General features: G+C 43.5%; 1 protein-coding gene and 1 long non-coding RNA gene across 7 annotated transcripts in view; one reads left to right on the top strand and one right to left on the bottom strand.

Annotated features, from left to right (window-relative positions):
- Positions 1–11,017, bottom strand: part of LOC128928598 (uncharacterized) — a 121,704-nt gene extending 110,687 nt beyond the window's left edge. Inside the window, exon 1 of the long non-coding RNA XR_008473930.2 lies at positions 10,780–11,017. This is a non-coding gene — a long non-coding RNA (uncharacterized LOC128928598). The remainder of the gene's footprint in view (positions 1–10,779) is intronic.
- Positions 11,018–11,066: 49 nt separating this feature from the next.
- USP44 (ubiquitin specific peptidase 44) overlaps positions 11,067–14,966 on the top strand; it is a 34,245-nt gene continuing 30,345 nt past the window's right edge. For 2 of the 6 annotated variants that reach the window (XM_035257339.3, XM_035257338.3), the window contains exon 1: positions 11,067–11,305. The gene's annotated coding sequence lies outside the window, so the exon portion shown is untranslated. Of the gene's footprint in view, positions 11,306–12,464; positions 12,632–13,704; positions 13,752–13,812; positions 13,998–14,966 lie in introns of those variants that run through there. The other 4 variants (XM_054238758.2, XM_054238756.2, XM_054238754.2 and 1 more) reach the window with 3 other exon arrangements.

The raw sequence follows: 14,966 nt of genomic DNA, 5'->3' as shown, positions 1-14,966 counted from the left end.
GGGGTGCATGTACAGGTTTGTTACCAGTGTATATTGCCTGATACTGAGGTTTGGGGTACAAATGATCTCATCACCCAGGGACTGAGCATAATTCCCAACAATTAAGTTTTCAGTCCTTGGCCCCCTCACATCCTCCCCCATCTAGTAGTCCCCATGTCTACTGTTGTCTTTATTTATGTATTTGTTTATTTATTTATTTATTTTTGAGACTGTGTCTCCCTCTGTCACCCAGGCTGGAGTGCAGTGGCATGATCTCAGCTTACTGCAACCTCTGCCTCCTGGGTTCAAGCAATTCTTCCACTTCAGCCTCCTGAGTAGCTGGGATTATAAATGAACACCACCACAGCCAGAGTAGTTTTTGTATTTTTAGTGGAGACAGGGTTTCACCATTTTGGTCAAGCTGGTCTTGAACTCCTGACCTCAGGTGATCCACTCACCTCAGTCTCCCAAAGCACTGGGATTACAGGTATAAGCCACCATGCCCGGCCTTACTGTTCCCATCTTTATGTGAATGAGTGCCTGGTATTTAGCCCCATTTATATGTAAGAATATGCAGTATTCTATTTTGTTCTTGAATTAATTCACTTAGGATAAAAATAATTTGAAGAAAGAAAAATATGCACATTCAAATTCAACCCTGGCTCTAACATTTTTAATAAGTTGTTCTTATATAAATGATCATTGTAGAGGACTGTAATCCTAAATGCATCTGTTGAACCTTAAAACACAGTTAGATAATATAATTAGGCTAATAGAATATGCTCAACAAATACTTGTGTCTGGGCACAGGCATAGTGGCTCATGCCTGTAGTCTCAGCACTTCAGGAGGCCAAAGTGGGAGGACTGCTTGAGGCTAGGACTTTGAGACCAGCTTGAACAACATTGGGAGATCCCATTTCTACAAAAAAATTAAACATTTAGCTGAGTGTGGTGGTACATGTTTGTATGCCCAGCCACTTAGAAGGCTGAGGCAGAAGGATCATTTGAGTGCAGGAGCTCAAGGCTGCAGTGAGCTATGATCATGCCACTGCACTCCAGCCTAGGTATCAGAGTGAGATCCTGTCTCTTTTAAAAAAGGGAAAGAAATGAAATAGGAAATACAGCAATGCCAAGTCATGTGGGCCCTTGTAGGCCACTGTAAAGGCTTTGAGATAAGAAGCTTTTAGAGGATTTGAAGGGGAGGAGTGACAGGAAAATGCCTACTGTGTTGCAAACAGAATGTTGATAGATGGTTTCCAAGGCCAAGAGAGGGAGAGCATCATCGCACCTCTGATGAGCATGGAACATCATCATACCTCTTACCTGGATTACTGTGATAGCTTCCTAAAAAAACTTAGGCAAGCACAAAGCACAGTGGCATGCACCTATAGTCCCAGCTACTTGGGAGGCTGAGATACTACTACTACTGTGATAACTTCTTATCACAGTAATCCAGACAAGAGGTATGGTGCCTTGGACCAAGCTGGAAGTGATGAGAATTAATTGAGTTTGGGTGTATTCTGAAAGTAAAGCTAACAGGATTTGCTGATTAGTTGAATATAAAGTGTGTGAAAAGGAAAAGCTGGGATTTTTGACCTGAGGATGGAGATGCCATTTACTGAGATGGGGAAGACCCTAGGAGGAACAAATTTAGGTGGAAATACTAATGACTGTTGGTTAAATATATGTAACAGTTTAGTAGAGCTACCATAACAAAGTCCCACAGACTGGGTGGTGTAAACGATAGAAATTTATTTTCTCATAGTTCTGGAAGCTGGAAGTCCAAGACAGAGGTATCAGCAAGTTTGGTTTCTCCTGGGGCCACTCTCCTTGGCTTTCAGATGGCCACCTTCTCACTGTATTCTCATGTGGCCTTTCTTCCTCTGTGCTCACAAGCCCCTGGTGTCCCTCTTAGCATATCCAAACTTCCTCCTCTTAGAAGGACTCCAGTCAGACTGGATTAGGGTCTACCCTAAGGGTCTCATTTTAACTTACTCGCCTTTTTAAAAGACCCTATCATGTTCTCACTCATAGGCAGGTGTTGAACAATGAGAACACATGGACACAAAGAGGGGAACATCACACAGGGGTATGTTGGGAGGCAGGGGCCAAGGGAGGGACAGTGGAAGGCGAGGAGGTTAGGGAGGGATAACACTGGGAGAAATGGCTGATACAGGTGACGGGGGGATGGAGACAGCAAACCACCATGGCATGTGTGTACCTGTGCAACAATCCTGTAAGATCTGCACATGTACCCCAGGACTTAAAGTACAATAAAAAAAAATCTAAAAATGAAAAAAAAAATCTCATCTCCAAATATTTCTAAATATCACATCCTGAAGTACTGGGAGTTTGGGCTCTATGTATGAATTTTGAGGGGACAAAATTCAGCTCATAATATTAAGTATGGAATGTGAAGTTTGAGGAACTGATTAGATATCCAAGTGGAATTGTAGAGCAAGCTTTTGAGTAGATGAATCTGGAGTTCCTGGGAGATGTCCAGGCTGAAAGTATTAGTGTTTCAGTGATCGATGCATAGATGGTATTTAAGATCCTAAGACTGAAAGAGGTCATCAGTGATCTCATTGATCACTGTGAGTGGCGATAGTGAAGAGAAAAAATAATTTAATAAACACTGTAAGAATCTCTAAATGTCATAACATCTATTAAACACCAAACTTTGTTATGACAGTTAGACATTCTTACAACGAGGAACAATTTTGCAGTGGCTAGTATTTGAGGAACGTAGCCAAGAAGACCCAGAAGAAGAGAAAGGAGGAAAATCAGGAGAGTATGGTATGCTGGAAACCAAGGGAAGAAAGTATTTCCGAGAGGAGATAATGATGTGTCAAAACATTTTTCACATTGTGGATTTACAATGTGAAAGTCATTACTGACCTCAAGAGGAATAGTTTTGATGGCATTTTTGTGATGAGAGAGGATTCAAGAGAGAATGGAAGGACAGGGAAGCAGATAATGTAGAAATTAATTGGAAGGGATGGTGGGGCCAAGCGAGGGGTGTGGGGGGGGGTGTGTATAAATATTTGTTTGCTACTGGCAATGAGTCAGTAGAGATGAAATATTTGATAACATAGAATAAAAAAGGAAATTACTCAACTAACATCTTTGAATAAGTTAAAAATGTGGAATCTAGCATAAAGTGGGAGAACTGGTCTTTAAAAGAAATATAACCAAAAGTGGTATCCTGTAATCCCAGCACTTTGGGAGGCTGAGGTGTTCGGATGACCTGAGGTCAGGAGTTAAAGACCAGCCTGGCCCACATGGTGAAACTCTCTATTAAAACTATAAAAATTGGGCCGGGCGCAGTGGCTCAAACCTGTAATCCCAGCACTTTGGGAGGCCGAGGCAGGTGGATCACGAGGTCAAGAGATCGAGACCATCCTGGTCAACATGGTGAAACCCTGTCTCTACTAAAAATACAAAAAATTAGCTGGGCATGGTGGCACATGCCTGTAATCCCAGCTACTCAGTAGGCTGAGGCAGGAGAATTGCCTGAACCCAGGAGGCGGAGGTTGCGGTGAGCCAAGATCCCGCCATTGCACTCCAGCTGGGTAACAAGAGCGAAACTCCATCTCAAAAATAAATAAATAAATAAATAAAATAAAACAATAAAAATTAGACTGGACAGGGAAAATGTGCACATATACACCATGGAATATTATGCAGCAATAAAAAACAATGAGTTCATGTCCTTGTAGGGACATGGATGAACCTGGAGAACATCATTCTCAGCAAACTGACACAAGAACAGAAAATGAAATACCACATGTTCTCACTCATAGGCAGGTGTTGAACAATGAGAACACATGGACGCAGCGAGGGGAGCACTACACACTGGGGTCTGTTGGGGGGAATAGGGGAGGGACAGCGGGGGGTGGGGAGTTGGGGAGAGATAGCATGGGGAGAAATGCCAGATACAGGTGAAGGGGAGGAAGGCAGCAAATCACACTGCCACGTGTGTACCTATGCAACTATCTTGCATGTTCTTCACATGTACCCCAAAACCTAAAATGCAATAAAAATAAATAAAAACTATAAAAATTAGCCAGGCATGCTTGTGGGTGCCTGTAATCCTAGCTACTCCAGAGACTGAGGCAGGAGAATCACTTGAACCCAGGAGGCAGAGGTTGCAATGAGCCAAGATTGTGCCACTACACTCCAGCCTGGGTGACAGAGCAAGCCTGTCTCACAACAACAACAAAAAACAACTAACTAGGTGTGGTAACAGGTACCTGTGGTCCCAGCTACTTGGGGCGCTGAGATGGGAGGATCACTTGAGCCCTGAAGATGGAGGTTGCAGTGAACTGAGATTGAGCCACTGTACTCCAGCCTGGGTGAGAGTAAGACCCTCTCAAACAAAACAAAGAAAAAGCAGCAGCAGCATGGACAGTTAATGCATAGTTAACAGCAGGACGGAAGGCTGAGTAGAAGGGCAGAGAAGCGAATAGTGAGTATATGTGGAGATAGACGCTCTCTTGCTTCAATTTAAGTGAAGAAAGGCTATCACCTGAGTGTGAGGCTGAGCGAAGAACTGTTAAAATGTTGAGAGACTTGAAAGTATGAAATAGTCATCTAAAAATGGAAGAATACATGAATTAGAGGTATACAGGAAGATTTCCAGACAGCATGATGGATTCACTCAAAGTGGGATCACTCATCACATCACCGTTGTTTCTCTCTAACCTCATCAGCCTGCTTGGATCAAGCTTTGGTGTGGGTGGCAGAGTTGGATTTAATGAGGATAGAGGTTTTGTCAAGAGAAAGGCACAGGGAGTTGATGTATGTGTGAGAGTCATGGTAATGATGGATCATAGAATTTAAACACACCTATCACTCTCATAACATTTTCCATACTGTGCTAAAATTATTGTCTTTCCCACTGTTCCCAAAGTGGAAGCTGTGTCTCTGGTCCATTAATCCACCATTCACAAACCAGGGATAAATGTACAAAATCCATCCCACAGATGTGTTTTATTTGACCCATACAGCAATGGGAAAAAAATGTGAGCAAATATTTAAAAAGTATTAAGTTTGATATCAACAAATTCATTTACATGAGCTTTTTCAGGGCCTTTCTACTTATACAATGTATACACAGTCACACCCAGACTGATTCACTCATTTAAATCACTTGCCTGTAGCCGAGTGTGGTGGCACATGCCTGCAGTACCAGCTACTCAGGAGGCTGAGGAGGGAGGATCACTTGAGCCTGGGGGTTCAAGGCTGCAGTGAGCTATGATTGTGCCACAGCACTCTAGCCTGGGTGACAGAGTAAGACCCTGTCTCTAAAAAAATAAAATCAATCTTCTGCTTGGCACAGAACAAAAATTCAGATGGTTGGTTTTGCCAGAGAAGGGGTTAAAAAAAAAAGTCTGGAGAATAAGGTGAGCCACAGATTTGTAGCTTTTCCTAGGGTTGGCCCTGTGAGGGAACATATATTTTGACATGTGTAAATGCATACAATTCCACCTCAGATAACTTTCTAAGGAGGCTGCTCTTTTCCCTAAGCACAGAATTGATCACAGAGTAATTCCTCCCAGAGAACTGTTAAGTTGTTAGGTTTTCAGTAGATATTTAAAATGTTTAACTTTGAGGCGGGTGGATCACTTGAGGCCAGGGGTTCAAGAGCAGCCTGGCCAACATGGCAAAACCTCATCTCTACTAAAAATACAAAAGTTAGCCAGGGGTGGTGGGGTGTACCTGTAGTCCCAGCTACTTGGTAAGCTGAGGCAGAAGAATCACTTGAACCCAGGAGGTGGAGGTTGCAGTGAGCCGAGATCATGCCACTGCACCCCAGCCTGGATAACAGAGTGAGACTGTCTCAAAAAATAAAAATAAAATGTTTAGCTTCTTGATCATAGGTAGTCTCATATTAAAAGTTTTGGACCTCATTCAGATCCCTCTATTTTCCCAAAGACACGGTGAGTGCCCCACTCCTGATCTGGCCTCCCACAGGCAGAATACTACCCATACACCTTTCTCACCCTTCCCTCTCCCTCCCAATCACAATTTAACCACGTGCTTCCACCTTTCTTCAGGACAGGATAAACTTACCTAACTCATTCATTTGTATTAAGGTATTAGCACTAATAAGAGCTTACCAAATTATCTCCTCCCAGGTTTGCATTTTACCTTGGGACCTAACATAGTTAAGTAATATGGGCACTTTTGATCCCCAAAACTGGGCCAAGGACATTTGGCCTCTCCTGGCATCCCCATCACACCAACATAACAAAGGCCTACTATGCTTCTCTTGCAGAAATAAGTCTAATCTTAATTACATGAAGGTTGATATTTAACAAAACAATGGGGGAAAATTATTCACTATGAGGCTAGTCAGAATGATAATTGTCTTGCACAGTTTAGTGACTAATGATAATCTTAAGACCACATTTTTGTCTTTTTTTTTTTTGAGATGAAGTTTCACTCTTGTTACCCAGGCTGAAGTGCAATGGCGCGATCTCGGCTTACCGCAACCTCCACCTCCTGGGTTCAAGCAGTTCTCCTGCCTCAGCCTCCTGAGTAGCTGGGATTACAGACGTGTGCCACCATGCCCAGCTAAATTTTTGTATTTTTAGTAGAGACGGGGTTTCACCATGTTGACCAGGATGGTCATGATCTCTTGACCTCGTAATCCACTCGCCTCGGCCTCCCAAAGTGCTGGGATTATAGGAGTAAACCACCGTGCCTGGCCCTGTCTTAAATTTAATACAATGCTATGGGCATAAGCAAATAAATGTTTAAGTCATTCTTTAATACTACCACTGATTTTTAAGAAGAGATTATTTCATAGGCGTTTAATGGTGAATTTATATAAATTTCCTTCTGTGATCATTCCTGTGGCATTTGGGGGTTTTCATCCAAATAGACAAAATAAAACTTTATACTTGTGAAAAAGATCCCATTACATGTCACTTTTTAAAGCTTTTTATTTCCCCTACAAACTTGGTTTATCCTTCATTATTTTTCTAAAGATTAGGAGCCACATATTTAGGACATTTTAAAACATCCAAGGACCAGGCACAGTGGCTCATACCTGTAATCCCAGTACTTTGGGAGGCCAAGGCAGGTGAATCGCCTGAGGTCAGGAGTTTGAGACCAGCCTGGCCAACATGGTGAAACCCCATCTCTACTAAAAATGCAAAAATTAGCCAGATGTGGTGGCAGGTACCTGTAGTCTCAAATGCTCAGAAAGGTGAGACAGGAGAATCGCTTGAACCTTGGAGGCAAAGGCTGCAGTGAGCTGAGATTGTGGCTCTGCACTCCAGCCTAGGAGATAAGAGACTCTATCTCAAAAAAATCCGAGAAATTCATATCAACTATTCATTATGCTTAATTCTTTAAACACCAATTTCAAAACCAAAAGTAAAATAAAATAGATAGGGAATATCTACTTGATACATAACTTCCCTTCCCCTGAAGAGTCTCTCTCAGAAATGTGGTTTCCAAGGCTGGGTGCAGTGGCTCATGCCTGTAATCCCAACACTTTGTGAGGCCAAGGCGGGTGGACCATTTGAGCTCAAAAGTCCAAGACCACCCAGGGCAATATAGTAAAACTCCATCTCTACAAAAAAATACAAAAATTATCTGGGTGTAGTGGTATGTACATGTAGTCCCAGCTACTTGGGGGGCACAGATGGGAGGATTGCTGGAGCCTGGGAGGTCAAGGCTGCAGTGAACTAAGATCATGTCATGGCATTGCTGGGTGACAGAAAAAAAAAAATGTGGTTTTTCTAGGAGTCAATTACTGGTTAGCTAAGAAAAGGGAGGCTTACAGATACTGTTTACCGATGACTAAATCAATGATTGCTACCACGATGTACCTTGGCCTAAAAAGAAGCAACCTTAAGATTTCAGAGAAAAGGAGGTTGATCATCCCAGCTCGTACACATGAAGAATTGTTAGCTCTTTTTATTGTATGTATACATCCTGAATAGACAGTTTGTGGTTTCCTTTAAATGATGCAATATCACACTCCATTGACGGCTGCCTGCTATGTAACTTTCTTGCCTTTTACAACCCAGGAGACTCACTGCAGGATTTCAATTTCCAAATGATTTCGCAAGATGTAAATAATCATGCAAACAACTATAGTTAGCCACTTACACTTTCCTCATTCTACTACTTAAAAAAAAATGGGTCTGAAAACATGTATAAAATATAAAAGTAAAACTTGGGTACTCCAATAATCTCTCCCTCATGAAAAATTTCTAGTATCTTTTTGGCATGGTTTCCTAAAACTTTAAGAGTTGAAATTTCCACCTCTAGTGCCATTCCTTTTCTCTTTCTCCTTCTGCCTTTCCAGATCCTTTTTCTCCCTAATATGAGACAGAGAAACTAAAATATTGCCATGTTTCTCAGAGTAATAGAATTAATTCTAACCTTTATAGCATGTGTCCTTAAATTGACTTTTACTTTAGTACAGAAGAAAAACTTGATTTAAGGGAACACCACTTATCTATTCTGAGTGAGGTTCTGTATTAATTGCTATAGAGGTTGTAAATATGAACAAAAGTCTGTTCTCGCCTTCAATGGGCTTTACAGGGTGATAGTGACTCTAAGGGAGATAATAATTATAAATGCACTGACTTTTCTTCTTACAGTTTAGGCAGTTTCCACAGGCAAAACCTCATTTGATCCTTAAAACATTCTTGTGAGGAAGACAGGACAGATACTATTTTCCAAACTCTACAAATGAGATAGAAATTTTAAAAATCCTGAAAAGATTGCAAATAACTAGACAGACAAATTGTTATAACTAAATAAATGTGTTCTAATCGTGTTTGTGTGTGTGTGTGTGTGTGTGTGTGTGTGTGTGTGTGTGTTCTGCTCTCACCACCTACCATCGCTTATCCTTGGAAACAAAGTACCTTGGCTTAGCAAAATATCTATCCTACTGATCTGTCATAATGTTTAAAATGTCATTTTAGAAATTCCATACTCTAGGTGTCTACAGGAGGTTCCATTAGAACAGTCTTAGAGAGAAATGAAAAAAATTCTAAACACTAATAATATATAAGTAGATAACTTTACTACGTAACTGAGCCCCTTAGAGCTCAGCTGGGGACAAGTATGGTGGCTCTTGCTTGTAAACCCAGCACTTTGGGAGGCCGAGGCACAAGGATTGCTTGAGGCCAGGAGTTTGAGACCAGCCTGGGTAATGTAGGGAGATTCCCACCCCTGCCAAACCCCCTCCCGTAACACACACATCTCTACAGAAAATGAATTAGCCAGAAGTCATGTCACATGCCTGTGGTTCTAGTTACACAAGCAGCTGAGGCAGGAGGATTGCTTGAGCGTGAGGGGTCAAGGCTGCAGTGAGCCCTGATCACACCACTTCACTCCAGTCTAACGACAGAGAGAGAGAGAGAGAGAGAGAGAGAGAGAGAGAGAGAGAGAGAGAGAGAGAGAGAGAGAGAGATTACAATAAAGTCCTGGACACAGCAGCCTGAGGATCCCTGTAAAACTGAGTACAGGGTGACGGTGGAGTGGATGTTTAATAGGAGAGAGAAACTGACTCTCTTCACAATTTTGCTTCCATTAATAACTAAACCATTTCAGTTTCCAGTAGGCCTATGTTGGAAACTCATCTCCAAGGTACAAGTTTCCCTGGCACACCACCAATTACATAATGGTCTTTTAAAAACAAGTCAACTTTGGCACCATCTACTCAGCTGGCATTTACCTTCCTTACCTGGTACCACCCTCATTCTTAGAATTAAAGAAAAAAGGCCGGGCGCGGTGACTCACGCCTGTAATCCCAACACTTTGGGAGGCCGAGGCGGGTTGATCTCGAGGTCAAGAGATGGAGACCATCCTGACCAACATAGTGAAACCCCGTCTCTACTAAAATACAAAAATTAGCTGGGTGTGATGGCGCGCACCTGTAGTCCCAGCTACTCGGGAGGCGGAGGCAGAATTGCTTGAACCCGGGAGGTTGCGGTGAGCCGAGATCGTGCCACTGCACTCCAAACTGGCGTCTAGCAACAGAGCAAGACTCTGTCTCAAAAAAAGCGGGGAGAGGGAGAGGGAGGAGGAGGGGGAAGGGGAGGGAGAGGGAGGAGGAGGGGGAAGGGGAGGGGGAGGAGGAGGAGGAAAGAAAAAAGGTGAATCCTAACGTCCCTTCTACTCACTTTCCTCTCTATTCAGTTACTAAGGCCACATCTTACATCTGCTGTTATTTTTTCCATACTACTCTCTCAACTCGTTTCTTTCATATTTGCGAGAAATTTAAGGTCGTTTGGGTTCCTCTCATTTAAAAAGTTCAACAGAAGTGTGTGGCAACACCTTAATCAAAGCTTAGGGCTAAGCTCTTTAGCGTTTCTTTACCCACTTCCTCCGCTCAATCCTTCATCTCCTAACCATTGAAATGAAGGCTACGAATATCTCCAGTTTTAGCACGGTGCCGGGCATGTAGGTGTTCAAACAAATGTTAAATGAATCTTACTAGAGAACAGCATTGTCTGTAAAACTGAAATTTCTTAAAAGTCGATTCCTAAAATTTAAAAAGCTCCTAAGTTTTTTAGTCTGCAATTACAATTCCCGAAGTCTTCTATTCATGAAAGACTGTACTACGAAATTCTAAAAATCGACATAAAGCGTAAAAAGCCACTCAGAGCTTCATGAAATTTACCATGTTCTGTCTTCTAATTCGTTCATAATCTTCTCTCAGGATACAAGGAGCAAAACTAGTTTGTGTTGTACCTTAGAATTGAGTAGTTACACACTCATTAGGTTTCAGAATCGTTAAAATTTTATCTTGTTTAGGAAACTGCTTACCTTGGAAGGGCAAATTGCCATTTCTCGCCATCTGGGCGCCAGGGACGCAAGGGAAGCCTCCCTAAACATCACTTCCACGCCCCCCATATTATGCTAAGGAACTTCTAGTTGACTCCTTAGGCATTTCAGCAGTGGTTTTGGCCGGTACTAGGAACTGAGGAGAGGTATAGAAAGGGAGCAAATGCACAGTCCCGGCCCCAAAGAGGTTACAATGCAAATAGACGCAGGCTCGGAACTCAGAACAAAAGCGGTGACTGCATAATAAGGCACTGCCGGGGGTGGGGGATGGGGAGCTGTACGCCGGTTGTTACTTCAGGAAAGCAGTTTCCAGGAGCTGAGAGTTTAAGCCAGACCTGAAAGAGGTTGATTTGTAATGATTTTCAGGAGGCCACTGGAGGCAGCGGCCAGGGTTTCCACTTAGGAGATCAACGTCTCCCGTGGTGGAAAAGTGGGAGGTCATACAGGGACTGGCTTCTAAGTGTCCAAAGGTCGACCTGGGGAAAGACTGATTTTGAGGTTTTACTAGGTAAGTTTGGGGGCATCATTGATGAAGGTGGGCAGGGAAGGAGGCTTTTTTTTCTTTTTAATGTTAGAGTAAAAACTTAGATTCGATGAGATGGGTGAAACACAAATAGGAAATTTTAAGGGGAAGAATGATTATGATTGTTATGTAAAAATAAACTTGCAATAGAGAGGTTCTGGAGCTCAGGAAATGAGCTAGAGCATGCTGTAATTAAGGCCTAGGTAGTGAGGATCAGGAATAAAATGGTAGCTGAGGAAATTTCAAAGTTGAATAAGCAGTAATAAGTATAAAAAAAAGCTAAACTACAAACATCTTCTCCTTAATTACTAACACTAGAAACGAGAATTTCTTGTCTCTTTTCTGCCCACTCCGCACCTCTTCCTAGCTTACATCATTGTATTCAAGGCACTTTATTAAGGCACTGTTCAGCACTCTCCACCTTATCCCTTACACAGCTTGCCTTTGCTTTTCTTCCCACTTCACTCGTTCTCTTCATTTATTCACATCATTGTAGTCCTTAAAAGATCCCTCCCAATTACTAGATCAGAGGGAGGCAAACTAAGACTCTTCGTATCTCCCAAATGACCTTCCAGGATGGCTTTATGGCATTATAATAGGAACGCAAGACTTTTTATTTTTCTTTTATTAATATTTTGCTTTCAAGGAATTACAGGAAAAACCCCGTTGCATGCCAGAAATACTTAAAGTTTAAATATTTCATCTTAAGAGGTGACTTCATGTAATGCTTTTAATGCATTTTAGAAATTCAGGTGGTGGGCAAAAGTACAAGACAGGAGTTAGATGTTTTGAGTGAGAGGAGTACACTGGGGCCATTATTGAATAAGAATTATTATGCACTGAAATATATAGGGAAAAAATTGAAATGAGTATTAAACTATGCAAATTTATCCCTTATCTTTAATCTTTATTTGCATGACTACATTTTAAGCAGTTGTAACCTTCATGTACATATTTGGTATTTTTTCAAATCTGAATTGATTAGACACTATTCCTATTTCGTTATCTATTTTATTAACATAAGAACTTCCTGTGTTACTATGTCAGATCTTTGCTATTTTGTTATCTATTTTGTTAATAAGAACTTCCTGTGTTACTATGTCAGATTTTTTTTTTTTAATGGAGTTTTGCTCTTATTGCCCAGGCTGGAGTGCAATGGCGCCATCTCGGCTTACTGCAACCTCTGCCTCCCGGGTTCAAGCGATTCTCCTGCCTCAGCCTCCAGAGGAGTTGGAATTACAGACTCCCACCACCACGCCCAGCTAATGTTTCATATTTTTAGTAGAGACCGGGTTTCATTACGTTGGCCAGGTTGGTCTCAAACTCGTGACCTCAGGCGATCCACCCGCCTCCGTCTCCCAAAGTGCTGGGATTACAGGCGTCAGCCACCACGCCCGGCCTCGAGTCAGATCTTAATTAGTCATTTCCTTTTAGTTAGAATCCCACCCCACTCCTCCCCGCCTTCAGTTTTTCAGTGTTTGGATAATATGCTGTGAATACTTTTGAGCACCCATTTCTTTATTCAGCTCATACCACTGAAAGATACTGCTCATAATAAAATTGTTGATGAAAAGATAGGAACCATTTTATAGTTTGTCTTACATATTGCAAAATTTTGCACTGTATTGATGTATTATTAACTTTGCATCTTTGTCTTCTTTTTAAGCTCTCCTTGGAGAGTTTTTACATTTTCAGTATACTCCACAGGGTGGCCAAAGTAGAACTGGCGCATCATTGAGTATAGGGTTCAGCTAAAAACAACAATCTGGCTCACAGTTGAGCACAAAGAATCCAATAAATATTAATGGATTAACTTTCAGGTACCTCAGTCTTGGCTTGCCTGGAAGATTTCTCCTCCTTAATCTATTTATTCTCTTTCTTTTTGGCATCCACTTCATTATTTAAATGGGCAATTTCGGGTTAAGCAGTTCTGGATAGCAGTTACTTTCCTGTGCCCGTTCTGGAACCTCTCTCGCCTTTTTGCTGTGCAAGGAAGCCCAAATCTCAGCCATCATCGTCACTAAAGTTACACCAAGGGTCTTCTTAAGAAGGACCGTTTTCTGTAAGAATTTCTATGCAAGTGAACTGGGGAAGGCTTTAAAGATACCGGAAGTGGCACACGTTTCTCCCAAACAATTCAACGCTGTGTAAATCACAGAAATTCCGGGAAGGACTAACGACGTCCGTGGATTATTTTGAGGCTCCTGGGCACACAGGGCACACTGGGTTTACCGTCCCCGGCCCCGACGGCCACCACAGGTGTGAAGCCCGCTCGGGTAGGCAGCGCTTGCTGTCCCCGCAGAGCCGGCGAGGGGGCGGGGCCTGCCTCACGTCACCGCTGTCGTAGCCGCCGGACCGGGTCTCCGCGGCCGCCGAACGGGGGTACTGGGGGCCAGGGTGAGCGCCAAGATGGCCGCCCCGGCTCGGGATGGTAAGTGTGCTCGAGGGCGCGCGGCCGCGGCGATTGGCGGAGTGGGGCCCCCTGCGGGAGCGGAAGTGCGACGGCGGCCCCCGGGGCCGGGAGCCACCTAGCGGCTTGTTCCCGCCGCGCGGGGCGCTGGGGGGTCCTGAGGGAGGGGGAGACGGGGGCTGAGGGCGCGCAGAGGGGAGCCAGTCGAGGAGAGCGCGGCGGCGGCGGGTCCTGCGATTTTTGAATTGACACCCCTGGGAAGTTTCGGTGGGTTCTGCGGCGCTCCGGCCAGCGGCCGTCTCACGAGTGCCCGGAGATGCTGCGGCCAGGGGCAGCGGGCTGGGGAGAAGGGGCGCGGACGGCGGCTTGGGGGACGCGGAGTGGTTGGCGCGGGGCTGGCGCGGGCTGGGCGCTGTGTGGAGCACGCACTGCCCGGGTGCAGCCGCATCCTCCCCGCCGCTGGGATTATAGCGAGGTGATGCTCTAAGCCCCAGGGCGCTTCGGGAGGGCGGTTCTGGCGCTGGGTTTAGAAGAAATGCGCTTCCCCGCGACTTGCCCGCCTCTTCTCCATGGATTGGTCCCGGCGCTGCCGGCACCTGCTGCAGCTTAAGATCCCAGTGCTTGAAAATCAGCTTCCTAACACCATTCCCGATAGCCTTCGATGAGAAAGAAATGCCATGTGACTGAGTTCATCATGTGGGATAAGAAACCTGTCAGTGTGGGCGGAGGGGAACTTGTTAATATGTTAAATTTTAAAAGTAGGTAAGACACAATCCCCTGCCCCCGGAAAAAAAGAAAGTGAAACATAGTAATTGTTTAATATGCAAGTTTGAGCTGTTGAAAGAAAGTGAAACATAGTAATTGTTTCAAATGCAAGTTTCAGCTGGTGTTAAATTCTACTGATAGCTGGATAATTTCTTAGAGTTTTGATATTAGAAGCAAAACCATTTAGGAACTCTTGGGAAATTCACTTTTTCCCTCAGACCAACCCCCAAATCCTCCACTACACCTTTTAAATCTTAATTTTTGTATCTGGAAAAGAAACGGGGATTGTGAAATTAGCATGGAAATAAGACCTTCAGGTCCTGCTCTTGAATTCCTTATTATCTGTTAAGTAGCTGCCTGTGGGGGTGAAAGTGACTTTTGGGGCCTGGAATTCCATTTTGAGTTGTGTTCAAAACGAGCTTTTGGTGTAAACAAGGAAAAAGAATGGGCTGTTCACTGTGGTGAAGTTCG

Source organism: Callithrix jacchus, chromosome 9, assembly GCF_049354715.1.
Source record: "Callithrix jacchus isolate 240 chromosome 9, calJac240_pri, whole genome shotgun sequence".
Taxonomy (NCBI): Eukaryota; Metazoa; Chordata; class Mammalia; order Primates; family Cebidae; genus Callithrix; species Callithrix jacchus.
This window is presented reverse-complemented; position numbering and strand designations above follow the sequence as displayed.